A 20467-nucleotide genomic window follows, 5' to 3' on the forward strand; every position below is an offset into this window, starting at 1 on the left:
AATACAACAGTAGTGCTGTTGCTAACAAGTAATGCTTCGGAAGAAGATCAAAATAACAACACATAACTGTCCATGAGTGGAGTCGACACTTGTGCTTTGAAAGGGTACTTGGTCATTCTTGCACTTTTTTCTGTGCCTCTTGGTATGCTTGGGTTTGCAGGGGTGTCTGTGGTGACGTGGGGTTCAGGCGCAATGTGGAGAAGCGTGGCTCAATGGTTAGAGCGGCAGACCCTGATGCAGAGGTCTGGCCTGGACCAGGGTTCAATTCCTGCCTCAGCGGGTCTTGGACTCAATCTCCCCAGACCTGATAATTCTCGCCTCGGTGCCTATTCTAATCATGGGTCCCACTCTGTGACTCTGGGTAATATCTTGCTTAATCTCCACAACGGCCCCAGCAGCGCTTGGATGCCTGGCTTCACCTTGGAGGTGCCCAGGAGTGGACATTTCACATGGAAAAGCCAGGAAGGGTTGCACAGCGGTATGAGTGCAGTGCCGGGATGCCCCGTCGCGTGGGCAGCTGTGCGCTTTACAAATACAATACATTTACATGGCTTCAATTAATCCAACATTTCCGACCAGCTACTCTCAGGGCAGTTGGAGTCCTCATCGTCACCGAGAAGGGTCCGTCGTAGCGAGGATCCTCCCATTTCCGGGTGAAGGTACGGATGTATAGCTCTTGGCCAACAAGGATCGGGCTAGTCTGCGGGGCTGGGGTGGACTTCACTGTTCACAATACCTGTTTAGAGAAGAACTTAGCAGACTTCAGTAACTCAGACAAATAACAGTTCATTTCATCTTCTAAAACTTCAGCTGTTTTATGGGCATCTGTCTTTTGCCTCGTTATTGAGAAAGGGGTAGGTATTGGGCGTGCTATCACTATTTGGTGTGTTGTTAGACGATGGTCACTTCCTGGATGATTTCTAAAGGCATATAAATTCAGTGGTAAGCAGTACAGCCATTTCTTGTTCAGAGTTCCACTGTTCTGTATTGTAATTGCACTCTAATAGGAATATCCATTTGAAATACCACTGTCTGAAGTGATGGACTGTCATCAAACATCTCTTCATCAGATATATCTGATAACTTGACTCCTGGATCGGTAAACACCAATGATGCCTTCATCACCTGTCTCCTATCAAATGCTACCAGTAAAGCATATTGTGTTTTTTTTTCAAGGGCCATTAATTCAAACTCCATGTTAGGTTTTTCTATAGGCTCTATAGGCCTCTCAGGTCTGAACAAGAATTCTTTAGGTACCTGCACTGTTTTTCCCAATCGTGCTGGGGCATGAGCTATCAAAGCATATATGCCACACTACAAAAGCCTATGGGCCCCATTAGGACGACGGGCGGACTTTGTCCGCCCGCCATACCGTCGTGAAAATAGACCGCCCGCCATAAGGGCGGGGGTCCCGTGGGTGCTATTAGGATGCGCCCGCTACAGTGGCAGGCGCATCTTGCATCCCTAACATTGTGGCGGGCGGTGCACTCAGCAGCACCCGCCACAATGTCACCCGCCACAATGTTAGGGAGGCATGTTGTGCATGGAACTGCAGGGGGGTACCATAGGTACCCCCCATGTGCACCCCCCACCCTCCCCAGGGTCCTTGGGGGCCCGCAACGGGCCCCCCTGGCAGACTCCGCATGCCTTTCTGGCATTCCTAAATGCACATAGTAATATGGCTGGCGATGTCAAACAGACACCGCCACCATATTGCAGCCTTTTCCGCCCCGTCGCAAGTCGACCGGGCGGAAATGCGGCAGACTGTCTTTCCGTCCGTCACAAACCCCCCAGCCATAATAATATGGTGAGGGGTCTTTTCTACAAGGATGGTGGGCGGATTGCCCTGCCGGCCCGGTGGGGGCAATCCGCCCGCCATCCTAATTGGGTCCTATGTGTCTTCTGAAATTGCTCTAACTTGCTGTCCCAAATCCTCATGATCTAGAAGTAACAACATCCTAACTGGTGTGAAACCTGGCATGTAAAATTCCATTGACCCATCTTCCAAAAAAGAGATTGTCATATTCAACTTACTCATTTGGTCTCTTCCAAGAATATTAACTGGAGCCTCAGGGGAGAATAATAATGGTACCTTTAATTTGTGTCCCCCACTACCATCCTCATTGACTCACTAAAATGAAACCCTCCTGACAGCCCCAGAAAAACCCTTGTGTGTCCATTATCTTGTTAGAAAGTGGTAGTGCTGCTTCCTTTATACAAGAGTTTGTGGCCCTAGTGTCAATTAGAAAGCTATAGCGGCAAACTTCTATGGCTACCGTAACAGCGGGTTCCTCATCTGATTTGCGGGTCACCGATAGTATCGGACACACAATGGTGGTTTGCGGGCTCTCCTTTTGTGTATAACTATTGGTTGGCATTTGGATGTACGTCGTTACAACGCATGCTTTAACAACGAATGCTTTTACAACGCAACTTTTACAACGCAAGTCGTTACAACGACTTGCGTTGGGGGGCGCTGGATAGTGAATAGTTTAATTTACTATTCCAACTCCAGTCCCCGTGGATAGTAGGGAAGGTGTTGGATAGTAAATTAAAACTATTCCCTATCCTAGAGCGCCCCCCCCAGCGCAAGTCGTTGTAATGACTTGCGTTGTAATGGTTGCGTTGTAAAGGTACTGCGTTGTTAAAGTTGCGTTGTAAACGCTGTTCTCCGCGTGGACCCTCCTGCTGTATTCCTAATAACTTGAGGTGCCTTCTGCAACACCTGCCTTTGCTGTGCCATCCACTGAACCCGAGGTACTTGCTGTTGGGGTCCCTGTATAACTTGCTGTTGGGGGCTCCACTGGCCCCATATGGTTTGAGGAATGGCCCATCCTTGTGCTTGCTCATCCTTTTTTCTCGCTCACCACTCTCTTGCAATGCGACCTATATTATAGCAATAATAACATTGTACTCCTGCTCTGGATACTCCTTGTTTTCCATCTTGCTGACCCCTGACCTCCTGGAAAACGTCCTTGTTTCTTTCCTATATTGTTTACTGGTTGCCCTCCTGGTGCCTGCGCCTGCGTCTGCATTGGCACAGTAACAGCCATCTACTACGGTGCTGCTAAGAGTGCCCCTTCTGTACTGGACTTTTTAAGCTTTTGTTGCACCAGTTTAGTTGTTTCCCTCTCTGCTTGTTATGTCCTTCCCTTATCCTTTTCTTTCTTTTGCTTGAAATAATGTATTATGCGAGCTTGTATGGTTAAGCTTCTAGTCTCACTACTCCATCTAGGCTTGCTTGTCCCTCTGTGGGCAGACCTCGCTTTAACACATTATAAAATAATATGACATTTCCTCCAGTATTTCCCAATTGCAACCTACTTCTTGCACCCATCGTTCTTTCATTCTGGTCATGAATTCTCCAATGTCTTCAGTTGGTTTTATACTTTCTGCCATAAGAGCCCCAATATCTAGTCTATGTGGATATGTTTGCTTTGGCGCACTCCACACATATTGTCTGATATTGTTTAAGAGATGACCCATCATATTGTGTGTCTATCAAGGTTATTTGAGGAAATCCTGCTCTAATAAAAATTGTGTTTACCTCAACACACAATCAGCCATGATCCCCAGTCCATTTAATTGAATGTATGAAAGGACACTGAACCCTAGTGGCAAGTCCGTGCTATTGAGGACAAATGCGTGAACGGATTCACTCAGCATTGGTCCATGCTCCATGCCACCCAGTCCAGAAGAGTGAATAGAAGACTAAAGTTTTCTCCATAGTCCTTCCTTTCTTGGTCTGATTGTATAAAAGCAGCACCCTGGCCTGGGCCATACTCCATGCAGCCGAGGAAAGATTGTGATTCACAGTCAATGCTACTCAATGTAGAGATGTGAATCCAACACAAAGGACTTTTCAAAGTTTCTTCTATTCAGTGTTTAATTTGAGATGTGGTTGCCGGTGGAGCCCACTAGCACTTGTTTTTGGCGACCAGCGTTTATTTTTCTTCAACAGACTTTGACTCACTCCCTTGGCAGTTCGGGCTGGACTGTTCCCATGAGGCACAGGGTCAGACTGATTTGCATATGGCCATGTCTGAACTGGGGTGGTGGAGTGAGCTAAAGAATGGTGATGGATTAAACCCAGATCAGTTGACTGGGGGTGAGTGTTTGATTTGCTCAAACGCTCTGTCCATCATCCCCTTTGGTATCGCTTTGACCCACAGCAAGAGAGGAAAAAACACAAGAGTATGAAAAAAGGAGAAATAGAAAGATGGAAAAACCAAGACAAAGGGAGAAAGCAGAATCCTGCACGAGTGAGATAAAGTGGCATGGAGTGTCTGGTGGTGGATGAAAAAAGAGGAATGAGATGGAATCAGGATCACAGAACCTTTGTATTCTTCATGCTGACTTTCAACAGCTCTGATTCTTTCACAAATTGTGTTTCACAAGCTCTTAGTTGTTCCAGAACATCAAAATGTTAGCAAATGTCTGGTATTTTTTTCTAAAAATAGGGGGCAACCTATGCAGCAGACCTTTCCGGGGCTAACCAGACGCTCTTGACCTGCTGCCAATGCTTGGCTCCTTTCTCCACCTTGACAGCCCTAAGAGGAATCCAGCCCTGTTTCAGCAAATTAGCCATGGGTGCAGCTGCCAAGGGCTTCACCAGGTGCCACCCTTGGCATTGCAGCATTCCATCTAAATTTGCTGTTTGAGAATATCATAACCACACACACAGGAACATTTTTACTTGTGCGTCTCGTCTCCTGGAAGCGTCTCCCTTCGTAGTTACTCCTTGAATATTTTCATAACTTAGTAAACTGCAAAGTATCCAGCTGGCTGCTGTATGAAGTGTGTGCTTCGCAGCGCTTTAAGTGGGATTAAAAAAAGTGGAGTGTCTTGAAAAGGGGTGTGGCCTATGTAATTAAGGGTGTGGCTTAAACACAAACTATATTTCTGTGATTTAAAGTGTGGCACCTGATTGTTTTTTTGGGTCCTCTCTGAGATTTGCTATTGAACCCAGGTATATAACACAACAACTGACATACACCTAAAGCTAGCCAGGACTGTTGGAATTGTCACTGGCTGTTGGCTGTTTAAAACAAATGAGTAACAACAATGATTTTGTTGTAAATAATTATTATTGAAAATGTTTCAATTCTGAAATTGTGAGACTGTCAAGTTTGTGACATAGTACCTATCCATCAAACTCTAAAACAGGCCCTTAGTTCATATTACACTCCATTCCTTCAACACATGTTTAGCAATACCTGTCTATTTTCAGTCTTTTATTTCTCTCCTAATGTTGGGTTTATATTATCTCATGAAGTTAATGTTTCAAAACAGTATCATAGTTTAGTGTTTTTAGAAATATTTTTTATTTCATTTCCGACATGATAACCTCTTTGTAGTTTTTCTAGGCAAGTCCAGAAAAGAAAAAACAACTATGGAGAGGTTATCAATCCAGAAAACATAAAATTACCAAAGTATTGCATTGCCTTAAAACACAGAATTTGTACCGGGGCATTTGTATTCAAGGGCATGGGTGGGATGGATGTACAACATAAAATTAAGTCTTTGGAAGTTTTATCTATAAAAAGAATGAATCTATTTAATCATGTCCTGCAATCCAAGGGAGTGAGGGTATACAACTACATTGATGACATGCAGCTGATCTTTCCAATTGACGAGACGGAGGAGTCTAAGGACTTCTTCCAACGTACACTGCTCTTCATTAAAGACTGGATGAGTCATAACTATCTCAAATTAAACTCGGATAAAACTGAGATAGTCATTTCTAATAATAGACTCGATCAGTGGACCCCAGCGCACTGGCCAGCTGCACTGGGCCTTCCACCTACCCCGAAAAATTCGGTTAAAAGTTTATGAATTAAAATTGATGTCAAGCTAGCTATGCACGAACAGATTAACCTGGTTACTTCCTCTTACATTTACTACCTGAGGACTTTTAAGAAAATTAGGAAATTCTTTACCAGGGAAGCAAGTACGGCAGTCGTGCTTGCCTTGATCATGTCCAAGCTATATTATGCTAATGCCATCTATCTAGGGCTCCCTGCATATCAGACCCATAGGCTGCAGTTAATACAAAACCAAGCAGCCAGGCTGGTCCTTCAGCAACCAAGACACTGCCACATTAAACTTCTCCTGAAGCAAATACATTGGCTTCCGGTGACTCAGAGGTCCATGTTTAAGACAGGTTGCATGATCTTTAACACCCTCTCTGAGAAGGGCCCTACATTCATCTCTGCTAAAATCTCTAGGTATCTCCCCAAATGCAATCTCAGATCGGCCTCGATGTCTATGCTGACGATCCCAAGATTCAAGGGCTCGAGAACGGGTGGCTCCCGTTTCTCTGTCCTGGGCCCCTCTCTATGGAATTCCCTGCCAATGGACATTGGACTTACTCCTGAATATACCAACTTCAGGAAAAAACTGAAAACATGGCTGTTCACTCTAGCCTACTGCTAGTAGCTTACAGGAAGTTTCTCCCCCTCCTTTAGCGCCCAAAGACCTTTTGGTATATGTGTGCTTAATAAATTCCCTAAACATAAACATAAAAGTAATCGTATGAACAATGAGTTTTTGCTCTTGAAATGAAAATATTATGCAAATAAATGTCTTTGTTTCAAAAGAATTCAATGGTGTTCTTGAAAACCACAAATGTTTAGCAGTATGACGACAAACATCACTAAGTAGTAGTGCTAAAGGTGGTAAACTGGGGCCGGACTCAATATACGAAATACTTTTTTTTTCACATGACCACAAAAGAGTAGGTTGTAAGCTAGAACAGTCTCCGGTCATCAACCTCTTTGAAACCCCAACCACATCCATTGTCAACTGGAGGCTAAAGGGCCCTTATGTGTGAGATTTATTACAACTAAAACTTTTTAATTTCCAGGTGTGTGACTCTATTACATTATATTGTGCATAGGATGATGCCCAGGAGTGAATCTAGGATCCAAGGACCATTTTTAAAAATATACTCTTCCTTTTCTGCATGGTCACCCCACATGTTTCCATTTTGTTTGACTCTATATGCTTTCTGGCTTTAGAACTCTGTGCAGATCACCCCTACTAACCAGTAGTAGAGTGCCTGTGCCCCATTTATAAACATAGTTGAATTAGCATACTGCTAATTGGCATATTTAGCTTACCTATACGTCCCTCGTATATGGTACAAAGTGTATCATTGGGCCAGAAGTTAAATGCAGTGGCAGTGCAAACCTGTATCCAGGCCTACCAATGTGGCCTGACAGCAGCAATATTACAAATGCAATTTCATCTGTCAAAATAACCCCTTTATGGGTCAAATCCTTCCTTTTAAATATTAATAAGACACCCCTATGTAGGCCTAAGAGCCCACAAGCCAAAGTGTATGGATTTTAAAAGTACCACATGTAGAAATGTAAAGTTAACATGCCCTTACAGTGACTAGCACACAAAATCTATTTTTCATTGTGGGTGGCCTAGCCGTCTTATGTAGAAGTGCAGATTTCTGACTAAAAATTGTGAAACTGTACCTTGGGAATGGGGCTAGCTAGAAGAACAACAACTATTTTCTATAGTTTTTAAAAATCAAAATTGAATGGGGAGTTAAAATTTTAAATAAATACTAAGGAACAACACTTTTTTTGAAAATTATTTTTTTCCTGTCTGAGGTTCAATGAGACTAAGGGGGTCATTAGGATGGCGGGCGGACTTTGTCCGCCCGCCATCCTTTCGGGGATTGGGAACGCCCGCCATTGGTGCGGGGGTCCCGTTGTAGACATTAGGATGCGCCCGCCACACTGGCGGGCGCCTACTGCATTCCTGACATTGCGGCGGGGTGCTCTCAGCACCGCCCGCCGCAATGCCAAGAAGGCATGTCGTGCACTTCCAGGCACAATGTGGCAGGCACCGCGCGGTGCCTGCCATGTTGTGCATGAAACTGCAGAGGGGTACCATAGGTACCCCCCATGTGCACCCCCCACCCACCAGAATCCCTGGGGGCCCGTTACGGGCCCCCAATGGCAAACACTGCATGCCTTTCCGTGTCGGCAAAGGCACAACCCCGCACTAATGCTAATATGGATGGTGGTGTCTCCCAGACAGCGCCACCATGTTAGCTGCTTTTCCACCTGGTCGACTCTGCGACGGGGCAGAAAACCGGCGGAGGGTCGTTCGGTCCGTTGGGGTCCCCCCGGCCATGGTAATATGGTGGGGGGAAATGCATGGCAGGCGGTGGTTTTTAGCGGGTGGATCGCCCGCTAACCTAATGACCCCCTAAATTTACATTTACTCCCCCAGTTCTGGAAGTTATTAATTCACATTTGAATAGGTGTGAAAAAGATGTGAGATGCTTCCCAGAAGCAAATTATAAGCTGACCTAAGTGGACAGAGAAGACTCCTCTGGTCCTCACAGAACATGCAGGGTGGGGATATGAGCATTCGTTTTGACATTACAGTGTCAAATTCTGATGGAGTGATAAATGCTGCTTATCAGGCCTACTGGCTTTACATATAACATTTTGGGGCACACTTTAAAGAAAGGGAAACGTCCATTACCAACACAAATCTTGTGTAACTACTGCCTGGTTGCTGGAAAAACTCTGCTTTGTTCTACCAGACTCTTGTCTCAGAGTTTATTGGAGATAATGTTTCTTCTTCAAATTGGCTTTTAGTGTTAAATTTGGAGAACACCACGGTTATCAAATACACTCCCAACACCCCCCCCCCTGCCCTCAGAGTGCGAGGATAGTGTGGTTGAAGATCTTTGCAATCTTGGAAATGCCCAACCTGGGTAGGGTTGGCCCCAATGATTACCACATTGATTGGGTAATGCCCAGGAGTAATTCCCACCCACTAGCTCGTGCCAGGTACCTACTTCAGAAGATGACTGGACCTGCTGTCTGTGACCTGAGAGGAGCCCTGAAGGACTGGGCCTGCTCCTTCTTGAACCCAGTAAAAAAGGTGGACTTGAAAGTCATAAGGCTGGCCTCTTGTTAAAGCTACAGGGACACAGATAGGCATTTTCTGCAACTGCCCAGCTGTCCAGTGGTAACAGAACCTGGACTGGACCTTGCTGTTGGCCTTAACCTTACACCCTGTGAGTCTCTAAGTGCTTCCACTGAGGTCCTGGGGAGGCTTTAGATGTGTGTTCCTATGGTACATTGAGACCTAAAAGACTAAAGTCAGAAGGTAAAATGTTTGACCAGAATGAACCTGGTTAGTGTATCCGGTCCACTCTCCTTTGCGATGTCAGATTGCTCTTAGGTCCCGGTATATCGTGACCATTGACTATCATTGGCACTTTATGCTTCTTGGCACTATTCCTACTTAAAATGTGAAAACATATTCATACCTCCAGTTCCTCTTATTGGGTTTATGCTGTTGGTTGTGTTGCAATCAGACTTTATTACTGTTTTGGGCCGCCTAAATGCTTTCATATTGCCTTAAGTTAAGCCAGTCTGTTCTGTGCAGAGCTACCAGGGGGTTGAGCTCAAGTTCATTTATTAACTTTAAGGGTTCACCCAAACAAGAGTTGTGATTGTCCAATTTCTTCCATACTGATTGCACAAAGTGGGCAAAATTTCTGACCAGTCTTTTTGTGATCAGTATTGAATTTTGCAAACCGACCTATCTATTAAATGACCGATTTGAAAAATACGGAATTTGAGTGGTTTACACCTAAACATACTTAATTATTAATAATTAGATAGGTTGCAAATTGCGACTCACTCTAATTGGTCACAGTCACAGGGATAGTGACCTGCAAGAGTGAGCACAGACCATGCCTGTGATTGCCTTTAAATAAAGTTTTTTTTTTTTAAAGCTTCCAATTTCATCAAAAGAAAAGCATGGTTCTTTAAAAATTAAGGGCCTGATTTTGTTCTTGGCTGATGGGTTACTCCGTCACAACGGTGACGGATAACCTGTCCGGCTAAATATAGACCCCACAGGATATAATGGGATTTATATTTCAAATGGGACATCCAAAGAACACGTTAGAAGCCTCCCTACACTCTTCCAATTCCTGGAAATGCTTAAAAAAAATAACAAAACTACTAGTAGTTACGGATGTAACAATCCCTAACCCACCTCAAAGCTAAAGTCTTTAGACAAACTAAACATATCTAGGCTTAATAGCAAAAACACTACATAACAACATAGTTTAACCTCGCTAAAACACGAATCCTTAGAATTTATATTTATTTCTAATTAATATCAAATAAAATATAAACACCAATCTGAATTAAAAAAGTGTAAAAGTCAATAACTGAGACTGTTAATTAAACAACCAACAGAATTTTAACTAAACAAAACTTTTCCACGCCCCCATTAAAATATACTACATTACAAAATAATTATACTGAGACAGTACATAAAGAAACATAAAATAAAAAAAAATTATTGCACACTCAGTAACATTAATAAATAAATAAATAGAATTTAAAAGACTTCTTATTTCATAGATGAAATGCTGTTAACTGAAACAAGCACCCCAAAAATTCAGTACCCAAAAAATGTATAAAAACGAGGCAAAAATAATGCAAACATAAACAACAGCAAAATAGAGCACCCACAATGGGTTCCTTAATCCACAGAATCCATACCAAAAAAAACAATAACTTAGAAAAAATACATGTCCATTAAAACCTCAAGAATAAAGAGAAAATTAAAGCAATATTTTGTTTACAAAAAAGTAACAAAGTCATTCTCCATAAAAAAATAATAAAATGCATCAAGGTTAAAAATAAACATTGACATCCGAAAAACACCTATAAAGGAAAAAAACATATAAACCAACTGAAAAAATACTTACACCCCTAGTACAAATCAAAGTACAGTAAAATATCATTAACACCTATGTTAAACACATAGAAAAAATATATAAAATACATTTAAGCATTACATTAAACAAAAAGGGCTACCACAATACCGCAAATTACAGAAAACATACCAAAATCTAAAATAATACACTAAGGGCCTGATTATGAGTTTTAGCGGTGTGCGAGCGGGACAGCACACCAACGTCTGGCTCCCACACTGCCAAACTTCATCGCCAGCCACCCGGCAGATTACGAGTTTTCTCGTGGTCTGGCGGACGGTCCTTTGGTGTTCCCGCGGTGTTGCCTATCAAAAAGGCACTCCTATGGAAACGCCAAAGGCTATTCCTGCATGGCATGTACTGTGCAGTCCATGCCATGCAGGAAAGGGGGTGCATGCAGACGGGGCTTACCATGTCCACCTCTGCATGAATCCTCAGGCCATGAGGGAACAGGGGGCCATGTAGGACCTCCTTAGTTTCCCCAACACCACAGGTTTCATGGTGGGCTGACTGCCATGAAATCTGCGGCATGAGGAAACTCGTAATATGCCTGGAGGTGTCGCAGCGGCACAGCAAGCGTGTTGCGGCCCTCAGACCACCACACCACCGCCAGGGATCACGGATCCCTGGCAGTTGCGGCGGTTCTATGGCGGCCCAACCACTGTAGTTCTAATACGGCTTTTGGACAACTGGTGCTGCTGATCCTTGACTGCCCCACAGTGAGTTTGGCGGTCCTATGGCCAGCCAAATGGTGATTAGGCCCTAAAACAACATCGAATTGCAAACATTGCCCTAACTAATCCTCACCGCTACACTAAACCCTTAAAAAATAAGTTTAAAATAGTCCTACCTGAACCGGAGACCAGCTAGGAGAAACTGCGACAAACAAGCTCCAGGAACAGTCCAAAATGAAAAAGAAAGACTAAAAAATCAAGGAAACTGGGGAAATAATTAGCAGAAAAATGATAAATCTTGATCCCAAAGAAAGAATGTTAAACATTTATTTTATTTATTACTGTTTAATAAATACTAAAGAACATATTGCAAATGTGAACTACATGTTCCTATATCTAAAAGAAAATATAAAAAATAATTTATGTATAAATATATTTAAGAAAATACTCCTAAAAACATATAATTATTTTCTATTACATTTTAAATACAACATGAAAGAAAAATAATGTAAAGTACGCCATGCTATTTAAAAACCACTGTACAGCATGGTTAAACAATTATGGGGTCTATTACAATGTCGGGCGGATCACCACCCCCAACATGGTGGTGGCGATCCGCCCGACATAATCTCCCGCCGGCTCTCATTTACCCACCCGCCATACTATGATGGCGGGGTTACTGTGGCGGACGGGAAGTCCGTCCGCCGCTTTTCCGCCCTGTCGATCAGTCGACCAGGCGGAAAAGGGCTGAATATGATGGCAGTGACTGCTAGACACCGCCATCGGAAAGGCTGCGGTTTTTGCAGTTGGGGGCCCGTTGCGGGCCCCCAGGATGTTGGGTTTGTGGTTGGGGCACATGGAGGGTACCTATGGTACCCCCCTACATTTGCATGCACGACGTAGCAGGCACCGCGCGGTGCCTGCCAGTTTGTGCATGCAAATGCACAAATGCCTTTTTTTGCATTGCGTCGGGTTCTGCTGACAGCACCGCCCACCGAAATGCAAAAGATGCTGGATGTGCCCGCCAGTATGGCCGCCGCATCCTAATTGTAAATGCGGGGCCGCCTCACACATAACGGGCGGTCCCATCTCCCGAAAGTCCGCCCGCCATCGTAATAGACCCCTAAATGTCTGCTAATAAAAATGTATGTACGCAACAATTAAATCACATGTGTATTTACTATTGTTCTGAATTAAAACATTTTTTTTCTTGAAATAAAGCAAACCCCAAAACTTGTTGTCATTACTGAAAAATAATGTACAGTAAAAATGGTACCTACTAAAATAAATATTTACATATTGGGGAAAGAGGTGGACGTTGAAGTGTTCTGATTTCCAAATCCCACTCCAAAATTAACAACACGGAGGAAAGTGTTGGACTTTGAGGGATTCGGATTTCCTCTTTCCACTGCAAACTTAACCTCATCAGGAAAAGCGTTAGACTTCGAGGGGTTCATATTTACTGCTCCCACACCAAACGATACCACATTGAGGAAGGTGTTGGACTTTGAGGGGTTCTGATTTACTATTCCCACTCCAAATTACCCACATTGGGGAACATGTTGGACATTTGGGAGTTCAGATGAACTATTCCTACTGCAAATCAAATCAAATTGAGGAAAGCATTGGATTTTATAGCGCCGGGACACCTCCTCGTGAGGTAGCTGTTCGCGCTTTATAAAACTCTGTATTATTATTATTATATTATTTTGGGACGTTAGGGGTGGTAGGATTTACTATTCCCACTCCAAACATAAACATATTGGGAAAAGTGATAAACTTGGGTTGTGGTATACAATTGAATATTACCACTCCAGTCATAACCACATTGGATAAAGTGTCAGTCTTTGAGGGAGGCGGTGAGCATCAAATTTAGGAGAAAGAACAAAATCAATGTCCTGAGCAACGCTCATATAGTAATGTCAACAATAAGTCCACACAGAAGTCTTCTCCAGTGTTCTTCTTGGTAGTTGATTATGCCAGATCTTGTCCGGTGTATATTTCAATTATTTTTCTTTTCTTTTCAACAACAGATAGCCACAAAGGAAGCACGTGCTTCGTCTTTAGGCATTAGCCCAAGACTTCATCAGTTCTATAATAACCAAATACCAAAAGCTCCATTATAACACAATGAAGTGATATATACAGTAATTACAAACACTATCACCAAAAGATAGTAAATTGAGAACGAAAAAAGGGGAAAGGGGCCACCTCAAAATAGACCAAACTTTGGTCCCAGTATGGTTCCAAGGAAAAAGGTGATATTGAAAATAAAATAAATTAATCTAATAAGAAAAATTGTTATAGTAGAAAGATATCCAAAACGTGCTCTTCCAGATTTAAGAGAAAAAATTGAACACAGACTCTAAAGGTTGATTGATTATTAATAGAACCACAACTGAAGTGCGTTGTTCCTAAAGAGGGAACAGTGAAAGAGTTTAGAACATAATTTGTTTTGTGCAAAGATTTATTGAGCTACTGTATTCCAAGCGAGAAACTCACCGCAAACAAAAATCTACATAAGTAGGTAAATGTAAAGTTTCTCTATTTCAGGTGATAAGATGTTGTCCTCAAAGCAAATAGTGCCCTGTAGTAAATTGCAATTAAACAACTTATTCAGCAATAGCCAGCCTGTAAAAAAAAGTCAAGCAATAAATCACAAATTTAGCTGACAATAAATAGAAAACTCACCACTCAAAACTCAAGTCATAAGAGTGGGCACTTATGACTTGAGTTTTGAGTGTTGAGTTTTAATTGCAATTTACTACAGGGCACTATTTCCTTTGAGGACAACATCTTATCACCTGAAATAGAGAAACTTTAAATTTACCTACTTATGGAGATTTTTGTTTGCGGTGAGTTTCTAATGAACTACCCGGAAGAACACTGGAGAAGACTACTGTGTGGACTTATTGTTGACATTAATATATGAGCGTTGCTCAGGACATTGATTTATTTTGTTCTTTGTACTATATGTGTGTAGACAGTGTCTGCACCCATCTAACAACGTAGGTTAGTCGCTGTTCAATGCCCGTCGAGCACTCTCATACATGATTGAATGAAAAAGACAGTTTTTTGATACATTTAGTTGCATTAATTTGCGCAGTCTATACCCCACATCCGTTTATTTTTCTATATCAAATTTAGGGGCTCATTATGATGTCGGGCGGAAGGCCATCTGACAGCTCAACTGTGGCAGTCCACTCAACATCTGAGGCATCCTGACTGCCGTATTACGATACAGGCGGTCTGACTGATGCCTGCGGTGGGAATCCGCTCCACCTCCAACAGGCTCAAGGAGCCCGTCGGGGCAGCGGGCGCATTGTAAGCTCCAAAATGGAGGCGGTGCCTGTACCTTTCCGACAGCCTTTTCATGTCAGTTCTGCCACTGTGGAAAGGCTGGTGGAGGCACCACAGGGTGCCTGCCACACGGTGCATGGAGGTTTCAAAAGTATATTTTTCATATTGCGGTTTGTGCTGCGGCCTGCAGCATAAGCTGCAATGTGAAAAATACACTTTCTGACTGCCATGAAGGCTGTCAAATCCTAATCATGGTAGCGGGACCACCAACTCCTTGTCAGGCGGTTCCATTTTCGCTACGATGCCTGTCCGATGTTTGTCCGACTGGCATCGTAATGAAGCCTTAAGTTTTTCCACAAATGCTATACTAACACATTTAAAGATTATCTTCCTCATATTCATAGAATATGTTACACAAAAAGAATATATTACAGAAAGATATTTTATTTATCCCCCAAAAAACGGAGAAATAAATAATAAATTGAAATACCTACTCAAAAATAAATAATATTGTTTTTTTTTTAATATAAAATTAACAACTATGATAATTTATCAAAAAATGAAAATATTCCAATTAAACATAATTACAATATAAAATTAAATACCAGAAATCTAAAGCTTTCAATGTAAAAAACTATTCATAGCACCTTAATCTAAACCAATACATTTATTACAATTATTTAAATTCAAATACATAAATAAAAACACATATTTTTAAATGATCAAGGAACAAAGAAACTTTTGATCAAATTATAAACCAAAAATAAACAATAAGAAATATTGAAAATGTAGCACTATTAAAACAAAATTAAAATAGGGAAAATATTACTTATAAATATTTTAATTTTACATAATTAAAAAAAATAGTTTCATAAAAAATTAAAATTAGCACAAGAATTTAAAACATAACACACTTAAAAAAATTAGACAGTTTAAATTACTCTCAGCCTTATTCCCCTATAAAACCAACTTCCAGCTCTGAAAGATTTTCTACCAAAAAAATGCAAACAATTTAAAAACAAATATAGAATATTTAAAACAATACAAAAACTACGCTTAAAACACTATATTAATTACAGTGACAGACATATAATTATATTTTAAACACTGATATAAAACATATAAAAAAAGATGACTTTATCTGCAACAATAATCTTTACATCACAATATTTAAGGCACGATATTTGTGTATCACAATGTTTTTCTAACAATATTTTGTCAAAACACTAATTTTACAGGTCACAAACCCACAGTTAAGCGAATTGCTGGGCTTAGAACCACTAAAAATTACATCTTGTCTTAATTTATTAGAATCCTAGGAGTTCTAATGGATAACTGAGACTTGACTAGTGTGAGACTGTCAAGGTGCAAGATTCAACTACAGTATATGGTACACAAAGGTATGGCCTGGAGTGAGCCTATGTTCCAAGTTATGAAACTCCAACTAGTTATAATGCACTCCTGTGACCAATTGGAAGTGAGAATGTGCCCGAAGGTGTGAGACAACATTAAAGCATATAGTACACAGAAGAAATTAACCCAAGATCCAAGTTATGAGACACCCACAAGGTATTATGCACCACTGAGGCCTACTGGAAATCAGACTATGCCTCAAGATGGAAGACTTGATTACAGTATATGATGGATGGGAAAGTGACCTCAAGTAAGCCTGTTCTCCAAGTTATGAGACCCGTGCGAGGTATAATCGAGCACTGAGACTGAATGAGAGTGTGACTCTAGCCTATATATCTATTGAGTCTGGCTAGGTGTGAGGCTACATCATACAGTAGGTCTGTAGGATCATTCTGGATAGAATTATGGTCAAAAGGATGAAGCACATTAATGCTTAGGTTCACTGATGTTGGTCTCGAGTGAGAGTCTGTGGGCTCCTGTGTGTGAGACTTGTGAGGCCTTATAAAGGTACGGATGTGGGTTATGACTTTTGAGTGGGGAAGTGTTCCACATTTGAGATGCCCTTATCACAGAACCTGGCCGTGAAGGAGAATACACATCTAGAGGCAAGACTTTCATCTAGTGGGGAAGAGTTTGAACTATAGGTAGAAACCACAGTCAAAAAAGTTCAGCCATTTATTCAGTGCTGGAATTGGAAATAAAATACTCCAGAACCCCATAAATTGTGACTGAAGAGGTGGCAACAGAAAGTTGGTGGTGTCACAAGGGGTAGAGTCATGAAAAGGAGCAAACAGTCAATGTATTCATTCATTTATTTTAAACTCTGTGACACAGAAATTGGCTACAGGGAACAAAAGTGATGATAAATGCGCTTTGGTTTACTTAACTGGTCACGAACAATGAATTTTCATATATCTTACAGGGTTATAGTACTAGCTGCAGAGATCTTTGGGTGCCCAGTAATCTTCATGGGATAATAATGATGGTAAGATAACTCTAGTCATTAATGCATTTGCTGGAGAGGTCTCTGATTTGTCTGTTCACAGTTAGAATCTTCACAAAGTAGCACAGAGGTTATGCATCTGCTGCAAAGCACAAAGTGTAACATGAAGATCCAAGATTTGGTTTTATGTGCATAGCTCAGTGGGTTAATGCTTTTGTCACAGAGATACTTTTATCTGCAGTTCATAAGTTACATTAAAGAGTTGGATGCAAACTGCAAGACCCAGGTTAAGAACCTTATTGTTTTTTCTCAATCTTTCGCTAATCTAGTTTTTATAAAACGTGTTCCTCTGGGTAGTGTTATGATGTATTATGTACTGTGATGCAATGGAATGTTTGGGGATGGACTATAGAATATTGGCTTAGAATGTATAAAGGACGGTTGGTGGAAAGGATGGAGGAAAGAGCACCAGCATTTGATGTCCTAAATAAACTTGATGAGAAGCTGAGCTGATTACAATCAATCGATTGGAATTAATTAAGAACATTACAGGTAGTAATAAAATGTTATTCAACCCCAACCATGGCATTACCTGTTAAATCCGGTCTTGGCATTTCTCAAGACCGAGCACTCCTAACATATAATGCCTACCACTACAGTTGTGTGTGAAGCTTGTTCCCTGTAATTCTCGGTGTCTTATTTCACATTTCCTGTAAATTGATTTACACACTTGTATGATTAATCATCCCTGCATTATAAGAGTGTGATGTAAAGAGTGCTGAAACCACACATTGGGATGAATAACTCTATAAAACAAAGTAAATAAAAAAAATTACTAGGTTTTGTTTAAATTGTTATTAGTGTAATTATTCATCCAGACAGATACATCTGACATTCTTACAACTCATGGATATCTCTTACAAACAGGGGTTGAACAATGTCAAAACCTGCCTTCAAACCAAAGTTTCTTCAAAGCACTTGAGAAGTGATGAAAAAATGAGCCTCCTTTGCATTGAAATCTAGTTGTTAGGGTCCTGTAGTATTCTTAACTGAATAAATTCCAAAAGTAAGTTGAAAATTACAAGTTTATTCCAGTAAAAGAGCACGTCTGGTAAGATCAGCTGTAGGATGGAAACTGACCTACTGTGGAACATACTACATTCCATTACAACTCTCAATTGGAACATGGAACATAAACACATTCAAAGGCTACATAGCATTTAAAGGGATATACAAAAGAGGCTACATAACATTAAAGATAAATGCTAATAATATTAACATACTACATACCTTCCCCTTTAACAAAAAAAAAATAACAGTAAAGCTAATAAAATATAAATTCTTTGTACTTTACAGGTCTCCTCACAGATCTTCCAAAAGAAGATTTTTTACCAGGAGGAATAACATCATTATCCAAGATTTCAGTATCATTGTTGTCAATGTCATTATCAATAACAAGGTCATTATCAGTAGCATATGAAGGTAAATCATGAAAAGATTTATCACTTTCATCATTGTCAAAACTTCAAGAATGACTACGAGATTTTGAGACTGGAACAGAATCAATATCATTGAACATATGCATATCACTTGGATGTGCTAAAGCTAAACGACTCATGTGCCATTTTTCACCATTATCTAATGTTACAGAATTATTATGAATTTTTGCAATTTGTTTGGGAGTGCTAAATTTGCTATGACCCTTGGAATTTATTTTAGCACTTTTAATACAGACCCACTGACCAACATTCAGATTAACAGGTTTAGAACCATGTCTGGTATCATGATAGACTTTATTCTTAATTTGTGAAGAAGTAAGGTTTGATCTAATTTAACTCGTATCATAAAAAGACATTTTATTTCTTTTCATCCAATTAGGATTAGTCTTAGATAATGGAATTCCTCATCTCAAGAGAGAAAATTGGCTTTTTCCTAAGGAAGGATGAGGTGTTACCCTATAAGCCCACAACATTTTTTTAAATTCACTTTCCCAAGAAAGTTTTGATTTGACACATAATTGTACAGTACCTTTGATGACTATATTAAGCCTTTCCACAGTACCATTGCAAGAAGGATGATAAAGTGGTGTCAACTTATGTTTGATACCATTAGAAGTAAGACAAGTTTGCAGTTCTTTAGACTTAAACTGCACACCATTGTCTGTTAAAATGGATGATGGGCATCCTTCCTGTACAAAAATGTGTTCCAAGAAATCTATTACATTAGTGGTGTTTACTTTGTCAACAATTTTTAATTCGAACCACTTAGAAAATAAATCAACAAGGACAATGATATAATTTAAAGTATTATCAAACCAGTTAACAGGACCCATAATGTCAATAGCTAAATCTTCCCAGGGAAGATTCGGAGAAGTGACTTCACCTAATGGTGGATTGAAAGTTTTTTTTGATTTGTCAGATAGTTCACAATTAATGCCTGATCTGACAACTCTTTCATTGTTATTATCCATTCCTGGCCACCAATTTTGGTCCCTAACCCTAGATTTTTTGTGAGAAATACCAGGATGACCTTCATGGGCTAAATGTATAATCTGATTTCTCAAAGATAACGGAGGAATTATTTTGTCTCCACTGATGAGAAAATGATCTGAAATTGAGAGTTTATCTCTGACCTCCCAAAAACCTCTCAATTCATCATTGAGGTCTTTTTTACCAAATGTGCACCAACCATTTACCACTTTAGACTTTACATTACACAAAACACTGTCCTCAGAATCAGTTTTTAGACCATTGTTCCTGAGAAATACTATTAATAAACGTGTCATTGAAAGCAACATTCGCAACTGAAAAATCATTCCAAGAATTTCAATCAGATTCTATAATGGGTAAGGAAAACCTGCTAAAAAAATCCGCTGGATGTATGACGTTACAACGCATACTTTTACTCCGCGTACCATTACAACGCGGTATTTACAACGAATACCGTTACAACGCATAGCGCTTTGGGGTGCTGGATAGTGGTAAGTATAATTTACTATTCTAACTCCAGTCCCCGTGGACCCTAGGGAAGGTGTTGGATAGTAAATTAAACTTACCTCTTATCCTAGAGCGCCCCCCAGCGCAATGCGTTGTAATGTCATGCGTTGTAATGCCCGCGTTGTAATGGTAGTGCGGAGTAAAAGTTGCGTCGTAACGGTTGTATACCGTCTTGCAAGCCTGGCAGTAGCTTTGTTAAGACCTTCTGTAGTGAGTAATTTAGTAAGCGGTTTGTGATCAGTTCTTACACAAAAACTTTTACCCCAAATGACTTTCTAAAATGCTCCAATCCCCAAACTACAGCTAAAGTTTCCCTTTCAATCACAGAATACTTTTCCTCTGTGGGTGTCAAAGATCTAGAAGCAAA

The 20467-nt window shown here is 40.7% G+C and overlaps 1 long non-coding RNA gene across 1 annotated transcript in view; it reads left to right on the forward strand.

The window, feature by feature from the left end:
• Nucleotides 1–19986, forward strand: part of LOC144768079 (uncharacterized) — a 31748-nt gene extending 11762 nt beyond the window's left edge. The window contains exons 2-3 of the long non-coding RNA XR_013598464.1: nucleotides 17084–17146; nucleotides 18461–19986. This is a non-coding gene — a long non-coding RNA (uncharacterized LOC144768079). The remainder of the gene's footprint in view (nucleotides 1–17083; nucleotides 17147–18460) is intronic.
• Nucleotides 19987–20467: the final 481 nt, after the last annotated feature.

Source organism: Lissotriton helveticus, chromosome 7 (assembly GCF_964261635.1).
Source record: "Lissotriton helveticus chromosome 7, aLisHel1.1, whole genome shotgun sequence".
In the NCBI taxonomy this organism is placed as follows: domain Eukaryota; kingdom Metazoa; phylum Chordata; class Amphibia; order Caudata; family Salamandridae; genus Lissotriton; species Lissotriton helveticus.